A 27740-nucleotide genomic window follows, 5' to 3' on the forward strand; every position below is an offset into this window, starting at 1 on the left:
GCTGGGGGCTGTGAGAGAAAGTGGGAGGCCAGGGGGACAGGCGGCTTCTCTCTCAAGGAGCTGTCAAAAGCAGTCGGAGGACAAGACAGGCACAGGACGGGGTCAGAGGAACAGGCAGCCACAGCCGAGCCCGTGTGCAAAATGGTTAAGAGCCAGATTTCCTGGGTTTACTCAGCTCTGCTACTTTTTGACTCCGACTTCTAAGTATCAATTGTTTACCTCGAGGCCTCAGTTTTCTCGTCTGTAAAATGAGGCTGATAAAAGGGCCTTTCTTGTAAGTTTCTTATAAGGATTCACTGAGATAAGCCCATAAGAAAGGCTTTTTCCTATTGTGACTGACACATTGTAAGTGCTCCATAAATGTTGGATGACATGTGTTTTACTTCATTTATTTTTACGTATTTATTTTGAGACAGGTTCTCACTCTGTTGACCAGACTAGAGTGCAGTGGCACAATCCTGGCTCATTGCAACCTCAAACTCCCAGGCTCAAGCAATCCTTCGGACTCAGCCTCTCAAGTAGCTGGGACTACAGGTGCATGTCACCATACCTACTAATTTTTAATTAATTGTTATTAATTATTATGTATTTATAATTATTAGTTTTTATTAACAACAGTAGGGCACTGCCATTTATGACTGTCCAAAGGTATCCAGGGCTGCCTGGAGGAAGTAGCACTAAACCTCATCCTCGACTTTGGCAGAAGATTGCATATACCCCCAAGGGTTAGGACCACATCTCATTCATCTCTACTTTTTCTGGTACTCTGTACAGTGCAGGGCACTGAATAAATTTTGGTGGTGGAATGAGCACTGATCATATGGGGCAGGCAGTAGTGAGCCTGGGATGCTGGCGGTTTGGAACCCAGTGCTTACAAGTTCAAGGAACCCAAGTTCAAACACCATCTCGGCAACTTGTTAGTTGTGTGATGTTAAGCAGGTTACTTAATGTCACCAAACCTCGATACTCTCAACTGTAAGTAGTGAAGAAAAATAATATGTATGTTTTAAGGCTGCGGGGTTGGAGGCAGGGAAATGGGGCAGTGTATACAGCAGAGTGTCATAAAGTTGATATAAAATGACAGCACCGGCCAATCGCAGTGTTGAAGGAATATTAGCCTGATTACATTGGCAGGGTGGTCTGTAAAGCAATGTTCTCCCCTTGCCTCAATGCTCCTGCCCCAGGTGCCAGAGAGCTAGGGCTGGACATGCCTTCTGCATTTAAATAAACCTCAGCCTAAGAGTTAAATTTAGCCAAATACATTCTTTTTTAAAATTTCAATCATGCATTTACTTCTTTTTGGTTTATTAGAGCCTGTTTTTACCCAGACTCTACAAATTGACCCTGACTTTGCTCTTGAAAAATTAAAAAACTCCCCCTAGGTTTCACTTCTCCTTCAAGAGAGAAATCATGAACAGGTGGGTTCACCTGTTTCCAAGTGTCAGTGAGTGGTGCGAGGACACCCTCCCAGCCCACTAGGAATCCCAGAGTCTCTCCAACAATCATTTGCAAGCACAGGGATTCCACATGGACGTCAGAGGAGCCAGGACCTCGAATGTCCCTGGAGCCTCACCCACAGCATGCGAGGTCATAGAGCCAGGCATCACCTGTACCTCTTTCCCCCATCCAAGAGAAAGAAACAGCCTCTGATCAGACACAGGCATAGGCAGTCGACAAACCCCACCAGGAGCCCAGCTGTGCTTCTGCTGAAATCCACAGGCTTCCAGGCTAATAATCTACCCAATGCATCAGCAGAGGGAGCTCTAGGTAGTAAATAACTTTCCTCTGACTGCAGAGTTTCCTGTAAAAAAAAATCTGGAGACAGCAAAGGAAAGCGAGGTCCTATGCGGAGGGGGCGCCTATCGTGTGCAGAAGAAAATCGAATCAATTTGCAAGACTAGGGTGTTGGGGGCAGGAGTGGGAGATGGGAAGGAGAGAAGAAAATCAGAAAGCACCACATTGCTTAAGAGATTATCTGAATTTGTTTTGTCTCAGCACTTTGACCTTCTGAGGACTCAGAGCCTCCATGCTACCCTTGCAAGGCTCTGATGTTTGTGAAGGGGACACAGTCCAAGTCTCAGACTACATTGGCAGACTTTTTTTTTTCCTTTAAATGTTGATCGTGGGCTGGACGTGGTGGCTCATGCTTTGTAATTTCAGCACTTTGGGAGGCCCAGGCGGGTGGATCGCTTGAGGCCAGGAGTTTGAGACCAGCCTGGCCAACATGATGAAACCCCGTCTCTGTTAAAAAGACAAAAATCAGCCAGGGGTGATGGTGCATGCCTGTAGTCCCAGATACTTGGAAGGCAGTGGTTGCAATGAGCCAAGATTGTGCCCCTGCACTCCAGCCTGGGCAACAGAGAAGAACCCCATCTTAAAAAGAAAGTTGATTATATGTGTTATGGGTACCTAATCTAACCCCTGGGGCCATAGGCTTATTTATGACTGTGCCAGTGACAAGGATGACAATGATGACAATGACGGCAATGACAGCGAACATTTATTAAGCACTTACTAGGTGCCAAGCCGTATATTGAGGACTTCAACAAATCATATTCACCAAATGTTTATTGAGAATGGATTCAATAGTTAGGACAGTGTTCATGCGAGGGATTCGTGGGAATTCATCCATGGATAAGACACAGAAAGTCCCTCCGGTCATCAAGCTCGCATTCTAAGGAGGCAGACAGGTCAAGACAAACAATTATATAAACCAGTAATATCAGACAGTGACAAATGCTTCGAAAAAAATAAAAACAGGCTGAGCATGGTGGTTCATACCTGTAATCCCAGCATTTTGGGAGACTGAGGCAAGGCGGGAGGATTGCTTGAGTCCAGGACTTTGAGACCAGCTTGGGCAATACAGCCACACCTCTTTTCTACAAAGAAAAAAAATTTAAAAATTAGGTATGGTGGTGCTCACCTGTAGTCCTGGCTACTTGGTTCCTTGAGCCCGGAAGTTCAAGAATGCAGTGAGCTAGATTGCACCACTGCACTCCAGCCTGGGTGTCAGATAAAGACCCTGTCTCTAAAAGAAAAAAAAACAAAGAAAAAGAAAAGGAAGCTGATTTGCTAAAGTGACTAAAATAGGCCAACGGGAAACAGGCTGGTCAGGGCAGACCTTACCCAGACAATGACACTGGAGTGTTCATAACCTTCTCAAGAAATGCAACTGTTTTAACAACTCTTATTCCATTTATGCATCAAGCATCATCTATTGACTGAACAAATAACTGTAGATCCATTTTGCAAATGTGTGATGTATAAATGATGCTAAATTCATTGTCATTCTTTGGGCATTTTGGATTTTCTTAAAGTGATTAACTATTTGCATGGGCATGATGGGAGCTATGGAATGGGTTAGGAAAAAGTTCACCAAAAGAGAAGAGTTAAAAATATCCATCTTACCAAAGAAGAACTGAAAGCAACTGATGTATTAGGTCTCAAATATTTTTGGTCCAAATACTTTTTAAATTTCTTAACTTTACCCTCCTCACCCCTCTCAAAGGTTCTGTATGCCACAGCTGTTTCTCTTTAGCCCCTGTATCTTTAAGTTGGCAGGCTCAGCCCTGTAGTCCCCAAATCACCTCTCCCATCTTGTTTGTAGCTTCTTCTCTGCACCCCATTGTCAACCCATCCTGCACCTATTGCTGTTTCTCTCTGTGTCTCTCAAACCTCTTTTACCTGCACCCCTAAGAGCTCTATTCCACAAGGGCTAAGTGTAGGGTGTTGGGGGCGGGCGTGGGAGATGGGAAGGAGGGAAGAAAATCAGAAAGCACCACATTGCTTAAGAGATGACCTGAATTTGTTTTGTTCCAGCACTTTGACCTTCTGAGGACTTACAGCCTCTATGCTACCCTTGCAAGGCTCTCCTTGCACCTGTGCCTCAAAGAACTCTATTCCACAAGGAAAACAGGAGTTCTCTGGAAGCCTGTTTGATATGCCAGAGTCTGTTAGCTGCTTCTCAAATACCCATTCTTCCTTTCTTGTTTGGTCAAGAATTCTGATTTTAGTTGGGGTGACAATGAGCCCAAACCAAAAGCAATGCTTCCCAGCTTTCCTGTAGTTAGGAGTGAGCAGAAAGAGGACAGCAGATACAATTGGTGGAGCCCCCCAAGAAATCCTCTGGGGTGGGAGGGAAGATCCTAAATAAGTTGGGATTCAGTGCCCTTTGTGCCTTTTCATTTTTTTTTTTTTTTTTTTTTTTTTTAACTTCAGACAGGGTCTCACTCTGTCACCCCAGCTGCAGTGCAGTGGTGCAATCTCGGCTCACTGCAGCCTCAACCTCCCAGGCCCAAGCAATTCTCCTGCCTCAGCCCCCCAAGTAGCTGGGACACAGGCACATGATACCACATCTAATTTTTGTGTTTTTAGTAGAGGTGGGGGGTCTCGCCATGTTGCTCAGTCTGGTCTCTAACTTCTGAGCTCAAGCAATCCTCTCACCTCAACTTCCCAAACTGTTAGGATTACAGGCATGAGCCATGGTACCCAGCCGTCATTCCCATTCTTTTGGACTGAAATGTAGAAAGGATAGCTGGAGCTCCAGCAGCCATCTTGTGACCATGAGGACAGAGGCCAGTACTACAGGTGGTGAGCCAGAAAGAAAGCAGCAGCTTGGGTTCCTGGTGCTGTCTCTGGTCCATCCTTAGACTTTTCTTCATACCCAAGAATGAGCCCCATATTAGTTGCAGCCACTCAGGCTGGGTTTCTGTCTCTGTAGCTGGTACAATGACATGTCTGATAGAATGAAACGGTCTAACTGAAAGAAGTTCAGGGATAGAGGTGGGATTTGGGAAGAGTTGGAACCGGGGACCCAAATACAGAAGTAACCCTCTTTATCTCTTGCTCTGCTTCCTTCCGCCTGTTTGATTAATTCTCCCTCCTGGCAGAACAATGCTGTCCGCATGGTAAGAAGCATAACTGTCACAGCTCCTGAGTGCCACACTGCACAGTCACCATAAAGGAGCAAGTTCTTCTTCTATGGCCATGAGCTGCAAGTGGGTCCTCAATGCTGTCTCGATCGCTGCATTTTGCTGGTCTGGTCACTCTCCCAGGCACGAAGCCACTAGCTCTCTCTCCCCTTCCGCCTCTGACTTTCCTCCTTCCCCACTTGCCTGAGAACCTTGCTTCCTAGGTTGATGAGGGAGGGGGAAGGAAGCAGAAGGGGGTTCCCACCAAGCTCCTGCCATTTCATTTCCCCACTTTTCCACATCAGTGTCGTGGACTGTTTTTGTGAACAAACTTTCTAGGCTCCAGGTTGAGACCTACTCCTCCATCTGCCAGAGACCCCCCCACCCTGTGTCACCTATCTGCGGACATCACTCCAACACTTCCCTTTTCTCTTTCCTTTATCATCAGTTCTTCCTCCTGAGAGCAGCATTTCCTCCAGCATTTGAATTTCCTCATATTTCTCTGGTTAAAAACAAAAGTTCTGACCAGGCACGGTGGCTCATGCCTGTAATCCCAGCACTTTGGGAGGCTGAGGCGGGCGGATCACCTGAGGTCAGGAATTCAACACCAGCCTGACCAACATGGTGAAACCCCATCTCTACTAAAAATACAAAATTAGCTGGGCATGGTGGCACATGCCTGTAATCCCAGCTACTTGGGAGGCTGAGGCATGAGAATTGCTTGAACCCGGGAGGTGGAGGTTGCAGTGAGCTGAGATTGCACCGAGCTGAGATTGCGCCATTGCACTCCAGCCTGGGCAACAAGAGCAAAACTACCATCTCAAAAAAAAATAAAATTGAAAAATGTCTCTCCTGGCTCCACAGCCCTCTACAGCTTCGATCTTGTGTTTCTTTCTTTTGCAGGAAAACTCCTCAAAAGCATTGTCTAGCTCACCATATCTCCAATTCTTCCCTTTCCATCTTCTCCTAAGTCCTTCTCACACACACACACACAGCTGCTCTTAAGCTCATCAGTGACCTCCTTATTACCAGATTCAATAGTTACTTAGCCTACTACAACAAAGGTCACAGTTGTCCCTTCCTTCCTCCTTATTTCTTTGACTTCCAGGATGCTACTTCTCTGGGTTCTCTCCTATCTCACAGCTGCTCCTTCTCAGCCTCTTTAGTTAATCCCTTCTTTTCTTGCTGTCCTCTCTCTTTCCTTACCCCAATTTTCTGTGCTGGCTTTTCCCAGGCTTTAATTTCGTGACTTTTCTTCTCCACCATCCAGATGCATGGCTGTAAAAAAATCCTCTAACTCACGTGTTTATATTTCCAGCCTGTACTCCTCCCCGAACTCCAAGTTCATGCACCCAGTTGCTCACCCAGCATCGCCACTTGGATGTCTAATAGACATCTCTGTCAAGAACTGAAAAGGAGCTGGGGATTTGACCCTACTTGCAGACTAACAAGGTATTCTGCCACAGCTTCATGAATACTGGCAGAAGACATGAGACTCCTGGATCAGAGACAAAAGATCTTATTACCCACCTCACAGCAGGCAGCATGAGTTTCATGTTTGCATCAGTTCCCTCCCCACATCCCCCACCAAGTCTCTGCGGTGGTGCAGAGGGGGTCAAGGTGGATATTCTACACATGCCTGAGAAACCTGGAGCTTAGAAAAACCCTGTATTTTATAATGAGCTGCAAGCAAATCTGCTCAACCTTTGCCCCAGAGGGAGACATTATTTTTATTAGACAGAACAGCAAACAAATCTGCCCTCTGCCCAGAAGGGAGACACTGTCTCTGTCTACTAAGGCTGTTCACTATACAAATATAAAGTTTATATGCCTTTTGATGTCTTGAAAAGGTCAACTAGAGGCCAGGCATGGTGGGTCATGCCTGTAATGCCAGCACTTTAGGAGGCCAAGGCAGGTGTATCACTTGAGCCCAGGAGTTCGAGACCAGTCTAAGCAACATAGAGAAACACCATCTCTACAACAAATACAAAAATTAGCTGGGGCCAGGCACGCTGGCTCACATCTGTAATCCCAGCACTTTGGGAGGCCGAGGTCGGTGGATCACCTGAGGCCAAGAGTTCAAGACCAGCCTGGTCAACATGGCAAAACCCCGTCTCTAGAAAAAAATACAAAAAAATGACTCGGGCATGGTGGTGAACGCCTGTAATCCCAGCTACTTGGGAGGCCGAGGCAGGAGAATCGCTTGAATCCAGGAGGTGGAGGTTGTAGTGAGCCAAGATTGCCCCACTGCACTCCAGCCCGGGCAACAGAGACTCTGTCTCAAAAAAAAAAAAAAAAAAAAAATTAACTGGACGTGGTGGTTATGCCAGTAGTCCTAAATACTCAGGAGGCTGAGGTGAGAGGATGGCTTGAGCCCGGAAGGTGGAGGTTACACTGAGCCAAGATTGCACCACTGCATTCCAGCCAGGGTGACAGAGTGAGACCCTGTCTCGGGAAAAAAAAAAAAAAAAAAAAAAAAAAAAAGCCATCCAGAATAGAAAGCCACAATGTGCAGAAATACAAACAGCCCATGGAGAATTATTTCCTAACAGTATTAAACGTATCATATCCAAAATGGAATTCTTGAACTTCCTTCCCAGCTCTTGCCACCAAAAGCACACCCAATTCATCAGCAAATCCTGTTGGCTCCGTGTTCAAAATATTTCCCAAATCGGATTACATCTCACTGTCCCCACAACCATCACTTAGGTCCAAGCCACATTGTCTCTCCCTTGATTCTGCAGTCACCTCCTAACTCACAGCCCTGCCTCCAACCTTGCTCTGTTCTCTCCACAGCAGCCAGAGAAAACCTGATTAAACTTAGCTGCAGTGTGGTCATTCATGAGTTAACAGCAGCATCAAGGGGATCCTCATTTCTCTTAGAAATAAAGCCAGTGTTCCTATAAGAGCCTGCATGGCCCCTCCCATCCAGCCCCCAGCATCTCTCTCACCTGTACAAGCTATTTTCCTGCCTTTCCTCACACCCTTCCATCACCCTCGCTTCCTTTCAGTTTCTTAAACATGCCAGGCAGGTGCTCACCTGGCGGCATTGCCCTGGTTGTTCATTATGTCTGGAATGCTGTGCACCCAGATATCTGCCTGTCTCCCTCCTTTACCTTATCTCCCTGCCTTTTTCAAGCTTCTGAAGAAGGTGTCATCTTCTAGTTACAGGAGATAGCTAGTCAGACATGAGCAGGGCAGGAGAGGGCTCCTCCCCCACCACCAGGAATGTCAGGCAACCACAGTCCGGAGGCTGTTAACTGTCTCTCTAAAATAATAATTGGTTGCAGCCAGCACCAGGGAAAGGCAGTTTCCCAATGAACAGAGACACCTGAAACTGGTGATCAGCAGCTTCTTGATAAGATCTCAAGAGTTGGGCAATTAGGCTCAAACATGCACATTAAGAGGCAAAATGGCAGAGTTTAACTGGTATATGACCTCCTGGGGACATTTGACTGGTAAGGGAAGAACACTTTAACTGAGCATGCGTACAACTCCAGTGAGCACACTCAGCATGCTCCTCTCCAGGCTTTAGCAGGCCACTGCTCCAGATGCCACCCCGCCTCAAGGGAAGAATCAGGGGAGAAGGGATGAAAGACCCCAGAAGCATGCCAGTGTATGACCCCAAGTCAAAGGTCAAACAGTGCACTTGATCTCTCAAGTCACCTGCTGGGTCCTCTTCCAAGTGTACCATTCTTTTTTTTGTTTTTTTGTGAGATGGAGTCTCGCTCTGTCATCGCCCAGGCTGGAGTGCAGTGGCTTGATCTTAGCTCACTGCAACCTTCCCCTCCCGGGTACTAAGTGATTCTCCTGCCTCAGCCTCCCAAGTAGCTGACATTACAGGCATGCACCACCACACTCAGCTAATTTTGTATTTTTAGTAGAGACGAGGTTTCCCCATGTTGGCCAAGCTGGTCTCAAACTCCTGACCTCAGGTAATCCACCTGCTTTGGCGTCTCAAAGTGCTGGAATTACAGGCATGAGCCACCACGCCCAGCCATTGCTTCTCTAACACCTTTTTTTTTTTTTTTTTTTTTTTTTGAGACTGAGTCTCACTCTGTTGCCAGGCTGGAGTGCAGTGGCATGATCTCAGCTCACTGCAACCTCCACCTCGCGGGTTTAAGCGATTCTCCTGCCTCAACCTCCCGAGTAGCTAAAATTACAGGTGCCCACCACTACGTCCAGCTAATTTTTTGTATTTTTAGTAGAGATGGGGTTTCACCATGTTGGCCAGGCTGGTCTCAAACTCCTGACCTCATGATTCGCCCACCTCGGCCTCCCAAAGTGCTGAGATTACAGGCGTGAGCCACCGCACCTGGCCTCTAACACTTTTTAATAAACTTTCACTGCTGCTCTGAAACTTGCCTCGGTCTCTCCTTCTGCCTTATGCTCCTCAGTTGAATTCTTTCTTCTGGAGGCAAGATTGAGGTTGCTACAGACCCGTATGAATTCACCACTGGTAACATTTCTCATTTAAGCCTTTCCCAGCTATCCCAGCGGAATCACAGTGCCTCAGCCAGCACTCCCAATTGCTTTGACTTTGTTTTATTGCTCTCCGAGCACTGACCACCTTGTTCACTTATTCTATTTATTGCTGTCTGTGTGTCTGACCCCATTAGATTATAAAGCCCATGAGGGCAAGGTTTTATCTGCTTTGCTTACTGCTTAGTGCTTGGCACATGGTAAGAACTTGATTAATGTTTGTTGATGAATTGAAGTTGAAGTCAGAGTCCAAGACATCACAGAAAACAGCATTGATTATCCTGACTCACCTGGGGCCCACTGACTGGAGTTACAGGAAAGGGTCACATAAGAAGACAGAAGGATCCAGTGTGATGACTCACACCTATAATCCCAGCACAACAGGAGGCTGAGGTGGAAGGATGGCTTGAGCCCAGGAGTTCAAGACCAGCCTGGGCAACATAGTGAGACCCTGTCTCTACAAAAAATTTAAAAATTTTGTTTTAAATTTTACTTTAAGTCCTGGGATACATGTGCTGAACATGCAGGTTTGTTCCATAGGTATACATGTGCCATGGTGGTTTGCTGCACCTATCAACCCAGCACGTAGGTTTTAAGCCCCACATGCATTACGTATTTGTCCTAATGCTCTCCCTCCCCTTTCCCCGCACCCCCGATAGGCCCCGGTGTGTGATGTTCCCCTGCCTGTGTCCATATGTTCTCATTGTTCAACTCCCACTTATGAGTGAGAACATGTGGTATTGGTTTTCTGTTCCTTTGTTAGTTTGCTGAGGATGATGGTTTCCAGCTTTATCCATGTCCCTGCAAAGAACATGAACTCATTCAAGCTGGGTGTGGTGGTTGTTCACCTGCAATCCTGCTACTCAGGAGGCTAAAGTGGGAGGACTGCTTGAGCCTGGGAGGTCGAGGCTGCAGTGAGCCATGATCATGCCACTGAACTCCAGCCTGGGCAACCGAGGGTCTCACAAAAAAAAAGGCAAAAAAGAGGAAGAGGAAGAAGAAGAAACAAACAATCTATGTTAACCATGTAATGAAAAAGCCATTGGCAGGAAGGGAGACCAACTGTGCTGTTGATGTCAGAGGCAGGGCAACAATGGGGGAACAAGACCCTGGACCCAATCCACTTGGGTTTGAATCTCCCATCTACTTCTTACTAACTGTGGCGTGTTGGAGACATTGTTTCATTTTCTCCTTTCTTTTTCATCTGCGAAACTGGGGGACCATGGTATCCTCCTCCTGAGATTGTCAGGGGGCTTAAAAATATGAATTAATGTTAAAAAGCACTTGAAGCAGCACTTAGCACATAGTAACATCAAATACAACATCTGAAAACTATTAGAAAAACAATGAAGACTTGATAAAATAAATACATATATATTTGAAGAAATCGATATGCTTCTTTTCCATAGCAGGTAGATAAATAGAAAGAAAAATCAGTAAGGACATAGAGAAATTGCACACTGCAACCTACAAACTCAATTTAATAGATACATAGAGAAACACTTACCTTAACAGAAAGTAAATATTATTTTCTAATATCCACAGAATCTGTCATATACCTAAAGGTAAAGTAAACCTCAACAAATAAAAAAGATTTTTCTCAAGCCAATTCTCTCTGATCATAATCCAATATTATAGATATTTTATTTTGTTTGAATAACTTAAAAAGTGAGAAAAACCACCCCAGATAATGGAATTTAATCTTTTTTAAAAGAGCAATAAGTAAGAGAATATCACAAAATCAACAGAATACAACAAAAGCTGTAGTCAGAGGAAAATTAATAGACTATAAAACCTTCATTATAAAGAATGACTAATAAGACAATGAAGAAACATATGAGCCCAGAGGTTAGAATAAGAAAATTCTGTATTTAAAAAAAAAAAATGACAGAAGCTGAATGTAATGAAATGGAAAGCACAAACAATAGCAGAAAGTAAAAAATCAACTCAAAAGCTCATTTTTTGAAACACCAGATTAAACCCCTGGCAAGTCTGATTTAAAACAAGAAAGAGAGAAAGAAAGAGAGAAAGAGAGAAAGAAGAGAAAAAGAGAGAAAGAAAGAGAGAAAGAGAGAGAAAGAAAGAGAAAGAAAGAAAGAAAGAAAGAAAGAAAGAAAGAAAGAAAGAAAGAAAGAAAGAAAAAGAAAGAAAGAAAAGTATAGCTATGTAAAAAAGGAAACCTAGCCAAAATCACAGAAGTAAAGGAAAATTGAAGAGAATATCACATGCAATTCTATGGCAATCCATTTGATAACCTGGATTAAGTGGCTAATTTCTTGGGGAAAAAATAAACATTAAAAATGGCCCAAGACAAGGCAGAAAACTTGGAGAATCCAATGACCAGAAAGAGATGGAAAATTTACCAGATCAGAGATGTTCAAAGCTGAGTTGTATATAACCTTATGTGTGATAAAAAAGATTGCTCCAGTGTCACTTATTTCAAGTTGTACACAGTTGTTCTCAGACTTGACTACACGGTAGAGTTACCCGGTGAGATTTTTAAAACCAATGATGTCCAAATCCTACCCCAAGAAATATCTAATCAACTGGTGTGGGGTGTGCCAGCTATCGGCATCTTGAAACAGTTCTCCAGGTGATACAAATGTGCAAGTCAAGTGTTAAATTAAGTGTAGCCTAAAGCTGTCTTCTTAGGTATTCAATTTAGGCCTAAAGGTGTTTCTGTACCTGGTGAACTGTAACAAGTGGAGATGTAAACAGACCATAGCTTCCACTTGTGACAATCACCGAGTTTTGGCCAATCAAATGTAGCCAACTGTTTGAACCATGTTCAAATAAGGCAAACACGAGCTGTAACCAATCCAGCTGTTTCTGTACCTCACTTCCATCTTCTGTATGTCACCTGCCTTTTTCTGTCCACAAACCTTCTTCCACCCCGTGACTGTGCTGGAGTCTCCAAGCCTACCCTGGCTGGAAAGGCTGCCCAATTCACGAATCGTTCATGGATCAATTAAACTCCTTTAAATTTAATTTGCCTGAAGATTTTCCTTTATCACAAGGTTGCTAACCCCTGCCATAGAAAGGAATGCAGAGCTTTTCAATTAAAAAAAAAAAAAAAAAAAAAAAAAAAAAACCACCTTAGTTCTGGTAAAGGTAGCACCAGAAAAGAAAACTATAAGTTAACTTTACTTGCGAATAAAAATGAATCTTTTGAATAAACCACCAGCATCAAAGGAATAATGTGTGATGACCAAGTGGTTGATTCCAGGAATTTAAGTCTGGGTTGAATCAACATAATCCATCAATTCCATTACTCTATTAAAGATGAAACTGAGAAACCATTTGATTACACTTGGGAGACATTCCTAAGAAATCACCAAATAAACCATGAATAGAAGGAAATTAAGTATAATGCAGGTTATCAAACAAAAAATTACTCAAAATGGCAAAAACTAAAGGATTTAAAAGTTCTTTTAAATGCATTAAGATAAAAAAAAATAAAATAATCTGTAAGTATTGCAAAAGAAAAACTAAAACTCTCTTTTGGCTGTTGGTTTGCTTGTATACTAGAGTTCTCCATAGATATAGAACCAGTAGGATATAAATATAGATAGATACAGATATAGATATATGAGAGGGGCTTTACTGGAGGCTTTAGCTCTGATGATTACGGAGGCTACGTCTCAAGACAGGCTGTCTGTAGGCCGGAAAGCCTAGGATGCCAGTCGCATGGCTCCATTCAAGTCCAAAGCCTCAGTGTCAGAAAAGCCAGTTTAATCCAAGCCCAAAAGCCTGAAACGAAAGGGGCACTGAGTAAGTGCTGAAGTCCCAAAGCCAGACAACCTGGAGTTCTGATGTCGAAGGGCAGGAGGAGAGCGGCCCACCTCCATGAGAGAGGAGAGGAGGTATATTAGCCTGTTCTCATGCTGCTAATAATGACATACCTGAGACTGAGTAATTTCTAAAGGAAAGAGGTTTAATGGATTCACAGTTCCACATGGCTGGGGAGGCCTCACAATCATGGTGGAAGGCAAGCAAGTGCAAATCACGTCTTATACAGCAGCAGGCCAGGGAGAGCTTGTGCAGGGGAACTCCAATTTATAAAAGCATCAGATTTCATGAGACGTATTCACTACCACGAGAACAGTATGAGGGAAACCACCCTCACAATTCGATTATCTCCACCTGGCCCCACCCTTGGCACATCTGGATTATTACAGTTTTAGGTGAGATTTGGGTGGGGACACAGACAAACCATATCAGAAAGAGAGGAGGAAGGTGTTCCCTTCTCCAGGAGAGACTGTCCATTTCTCCAATAAAAGGAGAGGAAATTCTTTCCTCTCATGTTTTGTTCCACCTGCGCTCCCCACTGATAGGATGGTGCCTGCACACTTGGAGGGTAGATCCTCCCCCAGTGAATCCACTGAATCACGTGCCAGCCTCCTCTGGAAGCACCTTCACAGACACTCCAGAAGCAATGCCTTATCAGTTCTCTAGGCCTTCCTTAATCCATTCAAGGGTACACCTAAAATTTACCATCACATATACTAAAGAAACCTGATAGACTCTAGTTTAAAAAAAAAAAAAGACTCTCCTAGAATCAATAAAAATTTGTAAGGAACTTGAAACAGTATAAGCATGCAAATATTAATAACCTTTCTCTATACTAGCAATAAGAACCTTGAAATGGATATGGTGGGAAATTAGATGGAAAAATATTCTAGTTACAATAGCATGAACTATAAAATAACTTGGGCCCACTTAAGAAAAAAAGACTTGGGAATTATAAGAAAACTATTTGTAAAATAACACCCAAAAAATCTCATTGAATTTCACAAAACACAATCCACACAAATGAAAATAAATGCTAAGTCTTGCATGGTCAAGTTGATATAAAATATAAATCTTACAAAAATCAATAAAGTTAACTTCATGCTCCAATATCAATACAAATATCAACAGCTTGCTTTTAATGGTGGGTTGAGGGGAAAAGTGAGATTGGATTAAATAAATGGAGGAGGGAATACCCCTGAATGACCAAATGGAAATAAATACATACACTCATATAAGTATTCAAGGCAGACATATACTTGCCTTAACATATATCAGAATATACCATAAAGTCAACTATAAACAAATAAATATGTTGCTAGTTTAGACATAAAAAAATAGATCAATATAAGAGAACTCAAAGACAATATTTGAATTTGGCAGGGAAATATGGTTTATTTGATGTATGTTGCTAGCCCAACTGATTGTCCATTGGAAGAAAATAACATTGGACTCCTATCATATACCATATATTTAAAAAAATAAAGGCTGGGCATGGTGGCTCACGTCTGCAATCCCAGCACTTTGAGAGGCTGAGACAGGTGGATCACCTGAGGTCAGGAGTTCGAGACAAGCCTGGCCAACATGGTGAAACCCTGTCTCTACTAAAAATACAAAAATTAGCCAGGTGTGGTGGTGTGCGCTTGTAATCCCAGCTACTCGGGAGGCTGAGGCAGGAGAATCGCATGAACCCGGGAGGCAGAGGTTGCAGTGAGCTGAGATCGCACCACTGCACTCCAGCCTGGGCGACAAGAGAGAGACTCTGTTTCAAAAAAAAAAAAAAGACTACACATTGGGTACAGAGTACTCTGCTCAGGTGATGGGTGCAACAAAATCTCAGAAATCACCACTAAAGAACTTATTCATGCAACCTAAAAAACAAACAACGAAGAATTCAGAAGTGATAGAGAAAACAAAATGAAAACAAAAGCAGCCCTTTTGGAATAAACTATGAAAGGAGGTAGTGGAGGTTATGAGAGGCTTCAGAAAGGAGAAGACAATTTTGAACAACGTGGGCCCTATAAACTGAAGAAGAATGAGAAAGATGTGTAGCATAGTGGACCTGTGCTAAAATGTGTAGTATAGCATAGTGGACACTGGACTACTATTCAGCAAAGTAAAGGAATGAAGTATTGATTCATGCTACCACATGGCAAGTCTCAAAGACATCATTATACTCAGGAGAGAAGCCAGGCACAAAAAGACCACATGCTGTATGATTTTATTTATATGAAATGTCCGGAAGAGGCAAACCTTTCCAGGCAGAAAGTAGACTAATGGTTGCCATGGGTACGTTGTTTTGGGGGTGATGGAAATGACCTAAATAAAATTAGGTTGTGTTAATAGTTGCATAACTCTATAAATACACTAAAGCAGGTGAATTTTATGGTATGTAAATTATATCTCAATAAAGCCATGAAAATATTAATGCCACTACAATTACATTTGTTTATTTTTTAATTTTTTAAATTTTTTTTTTTTTTGAGATGGAGTCTCGCTGTGTCTCCTAGACTGGAGTGCAGTGGTGCCATCTCGGCTCACTGCAAGCTCCGCCTCCCAGGTTCACGCCATTCTCCTGCCTCAGCCTCCCGAGTAGCTGGGACTACAGGTGCCTGCCACCACACCCGGCTAATTTTTTGTATTTTTAGTAGAGATGAGGTTTCACCGTGTTGGCCAGGATGGTCTCAATCTCCTGACCTCGTGATCCACCCGCCTTGGCCTCCCAAAGTGCTGGGATTACAGGCGTGAGCCACCACGCCCGGCCACATTTGTCTATTAACTATGCAAAGCATAGGATGTCCTATTTCACCAAGAGTATCAAGTATAGATTTTGTGTGTTTGTGTGTGAATGGGTACATACCATTTCAAATAGGTCAATTGTCAGAAAGTGAAATGGGACATCAGTAAACTGCCATCACCTGAAACTTCAAAGAGGCATGTGACATGGCGATGAAATATGCCAGGTCTGGGGGCAGACCACACTGACTTCAAATCTCAGTTCCAAAACTTACTCCTTGTGTGGCACATGGCCTCAGTTTCCTCATCTGTAAAATGGGGAGAGGGTGGTTGTGAGAATGAAATGAGGTGATGTGTGTAAATAACAGGTAATCCTTAGCACACAGTAGGGCCTCAACAAAACTGATGGTGGTGGTGGTGGTGGTAGCGATTAGGATTAGAGTAGAGAAAGGATCAGAGAAGTCTTATGAGATGTATTTATTTTAATTCATTATTACCTTTTATTTATATGGATATATTTGCTTATGTGGACATTTTGCTTTAAAATTCACAGTATTATCCAAGGTAAGTTGTCATGTAAAAGATCCAAAATTGCTAGAGAGAGAGAAAATTGCTGGCTATTGCCAAAGTCATTTATATACTGGGAGGAAAATATGTGCTATCTTTAAACTCTCATCAGTATACCTAGGACAGGGGGAAGAGGACTCCATGCCATTTGTGGTGTTGGAACAGCACCATCCCCCACATGCCACGGTTCCTTTCACAGACAGTGGAAATAGCTCTGAAAAGCTGGCTTTGGGAGGGATATCCAGCATGCTGAGATGCCACTGCGGTGCTAAAGGAAGCTATCACTCATGCTGCTATAATCTAACACAGTGATGGGGTTCTGGGTCAGATAAGACACTGCTAATTCTTTAGGCCAAAGAGATGTGTTTTTCTGTAGACTGTTAAGTGTTTGTTTAAAAATCATGTCATTCCAGCTTGGGCAACCTAACAAGACCCAGCTTCTCAAAAAAAAAAAAAAAAAATTAGCTGAGCTAACAAGTACATCTGTTGACCCATCTGTTCAGGAGGCTGAGGCAGGAGGATTGCTAGAGCCTAGAAGGTTGAGGCTGTAGTGAGCCATGTTTGCACCACTGCACTCCAGCCTGGGCAACAGAAAGAGACCCTGTCTCAATCAATCAATCAATCGATCGATAAAACATAAGAGGAACTGTTTGGGAGTGCTGGAAATGATATATACCCTTGGTTTGGGTGGTGGTACACTGATGTATACATGTGTAAAAATTAGCTGAGCTCTATACTTAAGTTGCATATACTTTATATATTTTATATTTCAGAGACAGAGATCAGAATCTAATTCAAGGAAACATTCCTATACATACACACACAAAAAAGCTTACATGCAAAGATAGTCATCATAGCATCTTTGCTGAAACAATCTAACTTTCAACAATATTGTCTAATGGTTAAGTAAATTATGACATATCTACTAACTGGAATATTTATGTAACAACTAAAATGTTCATGAAGAGTTTGCAAAAATATGGAGAAATGTTATCAAGCTAAACGAAAAAAATCAAGAGCTAAAGTCTTCATATGTGATACATAAACATCATTAAAATATGTATAAAAATAAAAATGATGAGAGAAATGCCCCAGGCTTTAATACTGCCCGTCTTTGAGTGGTAAAACTATGGAGGATTTTCCTTTCCTCTTTCAAATTTTCTGCAGTTATAATAAATATATTTGGTTTTCATAATTGTATAAACATAACTAATACTTTTAAGTTTATAATACCAGAAAGCAAACATTGGACCAGGAATCAATTTTGCAGTGATTAATAGCATGAGATGCTTGCAATTGCAGACTTGGTGTCAGATGCTGGTCTTTTTGCTTTAAAAGGGCAGTCATTCCTACGGCTAAACCCAATTTCCTAAGGAGATCACCATCAGGCTTGGCATTACAGCTCTATTGAAGCCTCCTGGCATACAGTTTTGAGATGTGCCTCCTGGTCAGAAAAGAGTCGGCTATGTTCTACCAATTAAGGATTTCTCCTTCATCACCAGAATACGCTCTTCGGATAACTTATACTTCCAAGAAGTTTCTGTGCAGCCAGCACTAGATAAAAATGCTATCACTAACGGAGTTTTAATCTCCCAAGATGAGAATATATCAATATATAGTCATCCTCAGTGTCCGTGGGGGATCGGTTCCGGTCCCCTCCCTCCAATACTAAAATCTACAGGTGCTCACACCCCTTATATAAAATGCCATAGTATCTGAATGTAACTTATGTACATCTGCCACTATACTTTAAATCATCTCTAGATTACTTATGATACTTAATACAATGTAAATGCTATGTAAATAGTTGTTATACTATATTTTTCACTTGTATTATTTTTTGTTATATTGTTATATATTTTTCCTGAATATTTTTGATTTGTGGTTGGTTGAATCTATGGATGTAGAACCCAAGATATTTCCAGAGAAGGCTCCTTTATACCTAAATTTATGAGCATTCCAGGTATCCTTCAAAGCATTCTACTACTAAAGGAAGATACACATTTTGGGAGGAGGAACTTGGAGGAATTTGGGCTTGATCTTTGAACAAGATTTGTCTGATGAAGACACAGATAGCAGCATTAAATATCCTCACTGCATTTATCCTCTAGTCTTCTATTTATTAACTATTTATTGAGAAGCAGACCTTGTGCTAAACTCCATTATTTTTAAGATTACACCAGGGGTTGGCAAATAACTTTCATCCAGTATGCCTAATTTGATGGACTGGTAGTGGTGCTCTCAAGTGCTCTCCTGGAAAAGATGCTGGGACAGGGTCCAAACTCAAGTGAGAAGAGCAATGATTGATTAGTAATGTCTGCCATTCTTGCAGAAAGAGAAATGGTGCTATATATGCCATGCTGGCTGGATGTTTATCTGCCAGGTTAATGACTATCACTTAAGCCTTGACACATGCTCTATTTCCTTACACGTTGAAGGAACCAAATTTCTATCCAAGTTAACATCACTGGAGAAGCACTAACAGAGGGGGAAATAGAGATATGTTTGTTAGCAATCTGCTACATTCTAGACCTTGCACAGTACTCTTTACATATACTGAGTCATATAATCTTTAGGATATCCTTTCAAGGTAAGCATCCTTATCTCTTTTTCACAGATAAGGACCTAAGCAAAGAGAAGCAAAATAACTTTTTGAAGTCTCACAATCAGACACAGCAGAATCACTCTTCCATCCAATGAGAAACCCAGGCTTAATATGGAACCAAGTAAGGTAAGACAGTGTCCCCTTCTTCTCAGAAGGTTATAAAATTAATTCTACTAATTTTTTATAATTACTTGAGTTAAATAGGTCCCTTTGGAGAAGTATTCAATCCAGTTTGTTCATCAAGACAAAAGGAGGCATGGTCATTTCCACTTTCTTTTTTTTTTTCCTGAGACAGAGTCTCGCTCTGTCACCCAGACTGGAGTGTACTGGCACGATCTCAGCTCACTGCAACCTCCGCTTCCCGGGTTTAAACAATTCTCCTGCCTCAGCCTCCAGAGTAGCTGGGATTACAGGTGTGTGCCACCATGCCTGGCTACTTTTTTATTTTTTATTTTTAGTAGAGACAGGATCTCACCATGTTGGCCACGTTGGTCTCGAACTCCTGACCTCGTGATCCACCCACCTCAGCCTCCCAAAGTGCTGGGATTACAGGCATGAGCCACCGCACCCAGCCCATTTTCACTTTCTGCCCACTCCCATACAGACAAGCACTAGTGTCCTTCAAAGAGGGTGGTACTCTTATCTAAGCAGCAACATCGGAGCATTTTGATCCTGGATACAAATGCACACTCTATGGATGAGCTCCAGCAAATTCAACTGACCCTGTTTTTCAGTGTGGTTCAAATGTCTGTGATTATTTGGTGGAGCAGTCATGATCTCATAAAATTACATATAATTACAAATTTACTAAGTGCCAATTCCTCTGCTAAGGGCTCCAGCTGCACTATGGTGTTGCATCCTCACACTATCTCTGTGACAGAGGTACCATCATTATCCTGATTAGACACATGAAAAATATGAAACTTTAGAGTCAAGAAACTTAGTCAAGGCCGGGCGCGGTGGCTCAAGCCTGTAATCCCAGCACTTTGGGAGGCCGAGACGGGCGGATCACGAGGCCAGGAGATCGAGAGACGATCCGGCTAACACGGTGAAACCCCGTCTCTACTAAAAAATACAAAAAAAACTAGCCGGGCGAGGTGGCGGGCGCCTGTAGTCCCAGCTACTCGGGAGGCTGAGGCAGGAGAACGGCGTAAACCCGGGAGGCGGAGCTTGCAGTGAGCTGAGATCCGGCCACTGCACTCCAGCCTGGGTGACAGAGCAAGACTCCGTCTCAAAAAAAAAAAAAAAAAAAAGAAACTTAGTCAAAGTCACAGAGCTAGTGAGGTAGGGCTGAGACTCCAACCCAGGCCATCAGACCTCAAAGTCTATGGCTTAACTTCAATTTAAACTGTTTAATCAACTTCCAGTTCTGGCTAGTTTCCAGTAGGTCTTCCCTAGAAGAAAGGACACTTATTTCAGTGGACAATAATTTCAGTGGAAGTTATATAGTTGAGTAGAGATCCCAGGAAGCACCAAAAGGGGACTGGGAGAGTGAGACAGGAAAGGGAAGGGAATTTAACTCATCAAGCAACTTACTCTACGGGAAATTGGAGTCCAATATTGCTTGGAGAATTTTGGGTAACAGTGTACTAAATGTAACCCCAAAACAAGGGAGCTGAGGTATTTATACACCCTTTCTTAATAGTTATTGGTTGAGATCTTCTCTCACAGAACATGAATTCCCTGGCACTTCAAGTCTGCCACAGATGTGGAGAGTGGATGCTGGTGGCCAGAAAGTACCGTTAGGCAAAGAACGCTAGGACTGGAGGCAGAAGCCAGTGAGCCTATGTAGAAACATGAGGGCCTAGGAAATGTGGGCAGCAACAACTGCCAAAGTCTACCTTTGCTTTCTTTTTCATTTCAATTTTCAATTTTTGTTTATTTTTGTAAACAGGGTGTTGCTCAGTTGCCCAGGCAGAGGTGTAGTGGTGTAATCTCAGCTCACAGTAGCCTTGACCTCTTGGGATCAAGTGATTCTCCCAGCTCAGCCTCCCAAGAAGCTGGGACTGCAGGTGCATGCTGCCAGGCCCAGCTAATTTAAAAAAATTTCTTTTTTTTTTTTTTTTTTTTTTTGCAGAAATGGGATCTCACTAGGTTGCCCAGGCTGGTCTCACCTCCTAGGTTCAAATGATCCTCCCACTCAGCCTCCCAAAGTGCTGGGATTACAGGCATGAGCCACCACGCCTGGCGCTTCTCTCTTTTAAATAAACGACTTGATGAGTTGATGGGTGCAGCAAACCAAGATGGCACATGTATACCTATGTATCAAAACTGCATGTTATGCACATGTATACTAGAACTTAAAGAAAATTTTTAAAAAATCCATTGAATTATTTACTTTAAATTGGTGAATGGTATGGAATGTCAATTATATCTCAATAAAGATGTCTAAAAACTTGATAGAGGTGCAAATTATAGATCATAACGTTTACCAACTTTAAGTGTATAATTTAACAACTTTTGGCAAATTTGCTGAGTTGTGTAACCACCCAACATCATCTATTTTTAGAACATTTTCATCACCCAGTAGGATCCCACATACCCATTTACAGTTACTTCACATTTTCACTTCCAGCCCCAGGAAACCACTAATCTACTTTGTCTCTATGGATTTGCCTTGTCTGCACATTTTATATAAATGGAATCATTTAATATGTGGTCTTTTGTGTAAATAAGAAAGTCCCTCTCCAAATGGATAACACTGTAGAAATGAAACAACAAAAAAAGAGTAGCCAAGTAACTTCCAACAAGTGACTTCTCCATATGGGAGGTGGGAATGTTCTAGATGAAACAAACAATGACTATAATGCAACTGGCAATGAAGAGACACCCCCTGATCACTGTGGAATCTCATCTTCCCCAGGATGCACTTGCTTATACAAGCTTTTGAGTGAATGTATTTTGAAGGAATATTTTGCATGCAAAGGACTAGCAGGCAGCAAGCTGCGGGTTAAGAGGCTTTGAAGCTCATTAAACCATCAACCTCAGCATGGAAATGAATGGGATCAAACAGTTTCTGATGGTTTCAGGAGGTGAAGAGGGTCAGCCTTTGGGAGTGACAGATGTACAAAGGGATCTCAGTTTCTTCTTGGGCTTGCCAATCCCTTTAGACTTGTAGATATTAAGGAAATTGACACAATATTAATGGAAGGCAACCAGAGCAGAAGAGCTGGCCAACTGGTCAACCACCTTGTGTCTCCAGAAGAGCCATCATCCAGGCAACTGAAGCCTCCTGTCACACATACTTTGTGTCTGTTGGGTAAACTGGTTAAAATTCCCCATGCACAAGGCATAATTGGCTCATGACTAACCGTCTGCAGAAACAGCCACTGATAAATGCAAATAAGATGTGGGATGTGGTCCACATCGTCTCACACAAAACAGACTCCAGCCTCCTGCTGAAGGTCAATTTCTCCAAGTTGTTTCTGCTCCTTGATTCTGGACAAACCCACCAAGTAGAATTTTGACTATTGTCCCTCTGGGGATCACTGCCATGTGCTACTCAGGAACACCCATTTTTTTTTCTTTTGCATTGTGAACAAATTGAGGAATAAGCATAACGAATAACTGGCCAAAATACCAGCTTTATTGTTGGTAATGCCAGGCCAGAAAGTAAGGCTTATACCTACAACCACAATGTGGCTCCCTGATACATACCCCTGAGCCTGGATCCTAAAATCCGCTAAAGGGAAGCAGCAGAACAGCTGCAAAGGAGCTAGTCTGGGCCCCAGGAGTAGAGACAGAAAGAAGTGGATGTCTATTCCTTTCTCTACAAGGCCAGCCCCAAGCCCTGACCCAGGCATGCTGATGCCACGTATGACACCCTCACCCGGGGACAAGCCCAGAGCTCCAAAAGAAGGTCAAAGAGACTGATGCCCTCCACCCTGAGATTTCATCTTTCCAATCTTTTCTTATCAGATATGTGATTTCTCCAATCTTGTAGAAAAGACAGGGACCAGGCGAAGGGAAGGATAGAGGCTTCCTTTTGAATAATTCCAGGAGGTAGAGGTTGTGGTGATGAAAATTCATATTCTTTGGACTAATAAAAATATTAGATTAGAAAAGAAGGGCCAGGAATAGTGGCTCATGACTGTAATCCCAGCACTTTGGGAGGCAGAGGCAGGCTTAAACCAGGAGTCCAAGACCAACCTGGGCAATATGGCATGGCCCCCGGCTCTATAAAAAATTAAAAAATTAGCCAGGTATGGTGGCATGCACCTGTGGTCCCAACTACTCAGGAGGCTGAGGCAGGAGAACTGATTCAGCCCGGGCAGTTGAGGCCGTGATCACACCCCTGCACTCTAGCCTGGGTGACAGAGCAAGACTTTGTCTCAAAAAAAGAAAAAAATAGGCTGAGGTGGGCAGAGCACTTGAGCTCAGTACTTCAAGACCAGCCTGGACAACATGGTGAAACCCCATCTCTACGAAAAATACAAAAATTAGCTGGGTAGGATGGCACGCTCCTATAATCCCAGCTACTCAGGAGTCTGAGGTGGGAGGATGGCTTGAGCCCAGGATGTTGAGCCTGCAGTGAACCTTGATTGTGTCACTACACTGCAGCCTAGGGGACAGAGCAAGAGCCTGCCTCCAAAACAAACAAACAAACAAACAAACAAAAAACAAAAAAAAAAAAGAAAAATTTGCCAGTAAGGGAAAAACTTTCTCTTATTGCTATCTCCCCGCCCATACACACATGTGCACATGCACGCACATACACACAAACATGCGCACACACGAGGAGTTGAAGACTTGGATTCTGGCCCTGCAAAGGATTGTTTCAGCCCTACTTTCCCATGATTTCAGAATCTTTAAGAGGCTTATCTTAGAAAGAATCTAGCAGCTGCAGAGTACACTCTTTGCTGATGCCATGTCTATCTCTGCCGGTGCTTCCAGCAAATGTGTGGCTCAGGACTTGTCCACTCAAGCCTCTAGGGTTCCGGCAGGTAACCAAAGCCAATGGAAGGGGCCAGCTGTAGGAGAAAAGGCAGTGCTGGGGACTTTGGCGACCTGGAGAGCACAGGCTGCCCCACTCCAGCTTATTACTGTCCTGTGGGAATGCAGGCTCACTGTTGCCCAATCTCTCAGTCTCAAGAGAAGGAAGTCATTAGCGTTTATTTTTGTGTGCAAAATCCTTAGATGTTTAACAGCTGGCTCTGTTTTTAAAAACATTGCTTGTTTGGGCCAAATGAAATGCATCTGCCAACTCCATTTAGCCCATGGTCAGCTGCTTGTGATTCTGGTGTAGAATGGCCACATGGGCAGTGACCTCCACCCTCCTGACATCCTGCGCCAGCCATGGAAGGAAAAGTAGAAACTTGCTGTGAGGGCATCGGTTAGAATGAGTAGTCCCCAGAGCTCCTCACTATTGCCTGTGGTAGTGTCTTGAATTCCACCGTTAGAAGTGTGTTCCCTCAAGGCTGGGCTCAATGGCTCATGCCTGTAATCCCCAGCACTTTGGTAGGCTGAGGCAGGCAGATCACCTGAGGTCAGGGGTTTGAGACTAGCCTGGCCAACATGGTGAAACCCTGTCTCTCCTAAAAAATACAAAAAATTAGCCAGGCATGGTGGCGGGCGCCTGCAATCCCAGCTCCTTGGGAGGCTGAGGCAGGAGAATAGCTTGAACCTGGGAGACGGAGGTTCCAGTGAGCTGAGATTGTGCCATTGCACTCTAGCCTGGGCAACAGAGCAAGACTCTGCCTCAAAAACAACAACAACAACAACAAAGTTTATTTCCTCGAATCCTCAGGGATTATCTATGTCCAAAGGCCCCAGAGGACTCCAAGTGTCCCTGAGTCATGTCCCACACTTTGGGAGGCAGAGGCAGGTGAATCCCTTGAGCCCAGAGGTCCAGTCCATTTCCAGAGGGGTGCACACATAAAATTGTGCCATCGGCTTCTGGGGGCTGTTCTTGCGGTCATCCAGGGCCTGTCTTGGAGATTGTAACAGCATCCCCCAACTCTCAACACACAGACTCACCCTTAAAAGCATTGATAAATGGCAGATTTTAGTACAATTTTCTAGAGAGATGGAGCAGAAGCTGACAGGGTCCCATGGACATAAAACTTCCTCCTAATCCCCTGTGAATATTCCCCATTTAGAATGCCACATGCAGGATTTAAAAAAAAAAAAGTCTCTCTTCTTTTTCCTTCTTAGGCAAAATGCTCCCTCTGACCAACACCTTCCAAGAAATAAACACATAAATAAAATCTCCCCGGCCAGTGGCTTCTCCAGCCAAATTGGTCCCATCAACCTTCATATACCTTCAGGAAAGCAAACATCTGCTAATTTTCATACTGACAGCCAATATCTACGGAGCACTTCATGAGATAGGCACTGTTACTAGCACTTTTTAGGTATATACCTATATATGTATGTATAATTATTTCCAATCTACAGATGAGAAAATGAAGGCACAGAGAAGTTAAGTACCTTGCTCAGATCACACAGCCAGTAAGCAGAGGAATGGGGATTGGAAGTCAGGCAGTCTTACTCCAGAGTGTGTGCTCTTGAGACAAGGTTGGCAAACGTGTTCTGTAAAGGCCCCCGTGGTAAATATGTGTGGGCCATCCCATCTCTGCTGCAACTACTCGTCTCTGGTGTTGTGGCATAAAAGCAGCCATAGACAATATGTAAGTGAATAACCATGTTTCAGTGAAATGTATTCACAAACATAGGCAGCCAACCCCTGTTCTTGAGACAGCATGTTGTCTAACAGGACAAACCTCAGACTGGCCGGGCCCCGACCCCCTATTCTTCCTTCTACCACTCACCTTCCTCCACCACCAATAGTAACAGCGACCGCCGCAGCATTTGTAGAATGCTGGCTTGAGATGGTCATGCCTGGTAATCATATGTCAGGGTAGGAGTAAGGGACTATGATTTATCTCACCACCCATTAGCAGGTATGATGGTTAATTTCATGCATCAACTTCAAGAACGCTTCTGGATGAGATGAACATTTACGTTGAGTAAAGAGGATTGTTCGTCATATTGTGGGTGGGCCTCATCTAATCAGTTAAAGGCCTGAAGAGCGCAAAAGGCTGGGCAGAATTCTCCAGCAGACCGCCTGCAACTTCACCTGCACCATCCTCTCCTTAATCCCCACCTGCCAGCCCACAGATTTGGACTCAGCCGCCTCCACCATTTATGGAGTTAATGGCTCATCATAAATTTGCTTCCATACATATACATATCCTATTGATCCGGTTCTCTGGAGAACTTTAATACAGCAGGTAAGATCTTAGCTAGATGGTTGAGGATACAGACCTGCTTGCGAGTTGGGGAGAGGGTAACAAGTGCCAGAAACAGCTGAGCATCGGCAGAGAAGGTTGGATGACTCCAGATGTCCTCTCCCTGGTTTCCCTAAGGTCTGGCTCAGGTCACTGCAGTCATCTCTCCATGGAACAGTCTATCACCCCAGACCGCTGCTGGGCTGAAGCAAGCCCAGGATAGCATTTGCTGTCTGATTGGCCCTGGGTTCCTGGTTTGTTCTATCCAAAGGGGTATGGATGATAGGGCAGTATAAATACCTCCTGTTGCCATAATCTCTCCCTTCATACACATTAAAAAAAAAAAAATTTTTTTTTAAAGAAAAGTAAAGATAATCCATTCCCTGGCCTTTTTCATTTTTCCTTTTTTTTTTTTTTTCTTTTTTTTTTTTTTTTTTTTGAAAGAGTATCTCACTCTATTATGCAGGCTGGAGCTGGTTTTTTTTCTCTTTTTTTTCTTCTTAAGACAAAGCCTCACTCTATTACACAGGCTGGAGTGCAGTGGCATGATCTTGGCACACTGCAACGTCCACCTCTTGGGCTCAAGCAATACTCCTGTCTCCACCTCCTGAGTAGCTGGGACCACAGATATGTACCACCATGTCCAGCTAATTTTTTTTAGAGACAGGGTTTTGCTATGTGGCCCAGGCTGGTCTCAAATTCCTGTGCTCAAGCGATCCACCCATCTCAGCCTCCCAAAGTGCTGAGATTACAGGCATGAGCCACCATGCCTGGCCCCTCCACACACCTTTTAAAGTAGGGTTTCTAAAGACCGTTTGTCTGTAGTTGCTGCATTCCATTACTCCACACTTACAGGCAAAATACCCCAAAATGGCTTGTAATCCCAACGCAGGCAGGCGGATCAGTTGAGGTCAGGAGTTGGAGACCAGCCTGGCCAACATGGTTAAACCCTGTCTCTACCGAACATACAAAAATTAGCCGGATATGGTGGCACACGCCTGTAATCCCAGCTACTTGGGAGGCTGAGGCGGGAGGATCACTTGAGGACAGGAGGTGGAGGTTTCACTGAGCTGACATCATGCCATTGCACTCCAGCCTGGGCGACAGAGTGGGACTCAGTCTCAAAAACAAGCAAACACACACAAAAACAAAAATAGAGAAAGAGGAAAGATGCCAGGGAGAGAGATGAGAGAGAGACCAGGGAAAAGTTGAAGACAGACCTGAGATGGGGAGAGAAAAAAAAAAAGAAAGGAAGAAAAGAAAAGGGAAGAGAACCAGAGCTAAGGAAAGGAGAAAGGGAATAAACAGAAAGCAGGACCACCAGAGAGATTAATAGAGACAGAGAGAGAAAGGGAGAGGAAAGGAGGCAAAGGAACAAGAGACATGGAGAGAACATGAAAGGTAGGGAGAGAAGCCTACAGA

Source organism: Macaca thibetana, chromosome 20 (assembly GCF_024542745.1).
Source record: "Macaca thibetana thibetana isolate TM-01 chromosome 20, ASM2454274v1, whole genome shotgun sequence".
Classification (NCBI taxonomy): Eukaryota; Metazoa; Chordata; class Mammalia; order Primates; family Cercopithecidae; genus Macaca; species Macaca thibetana.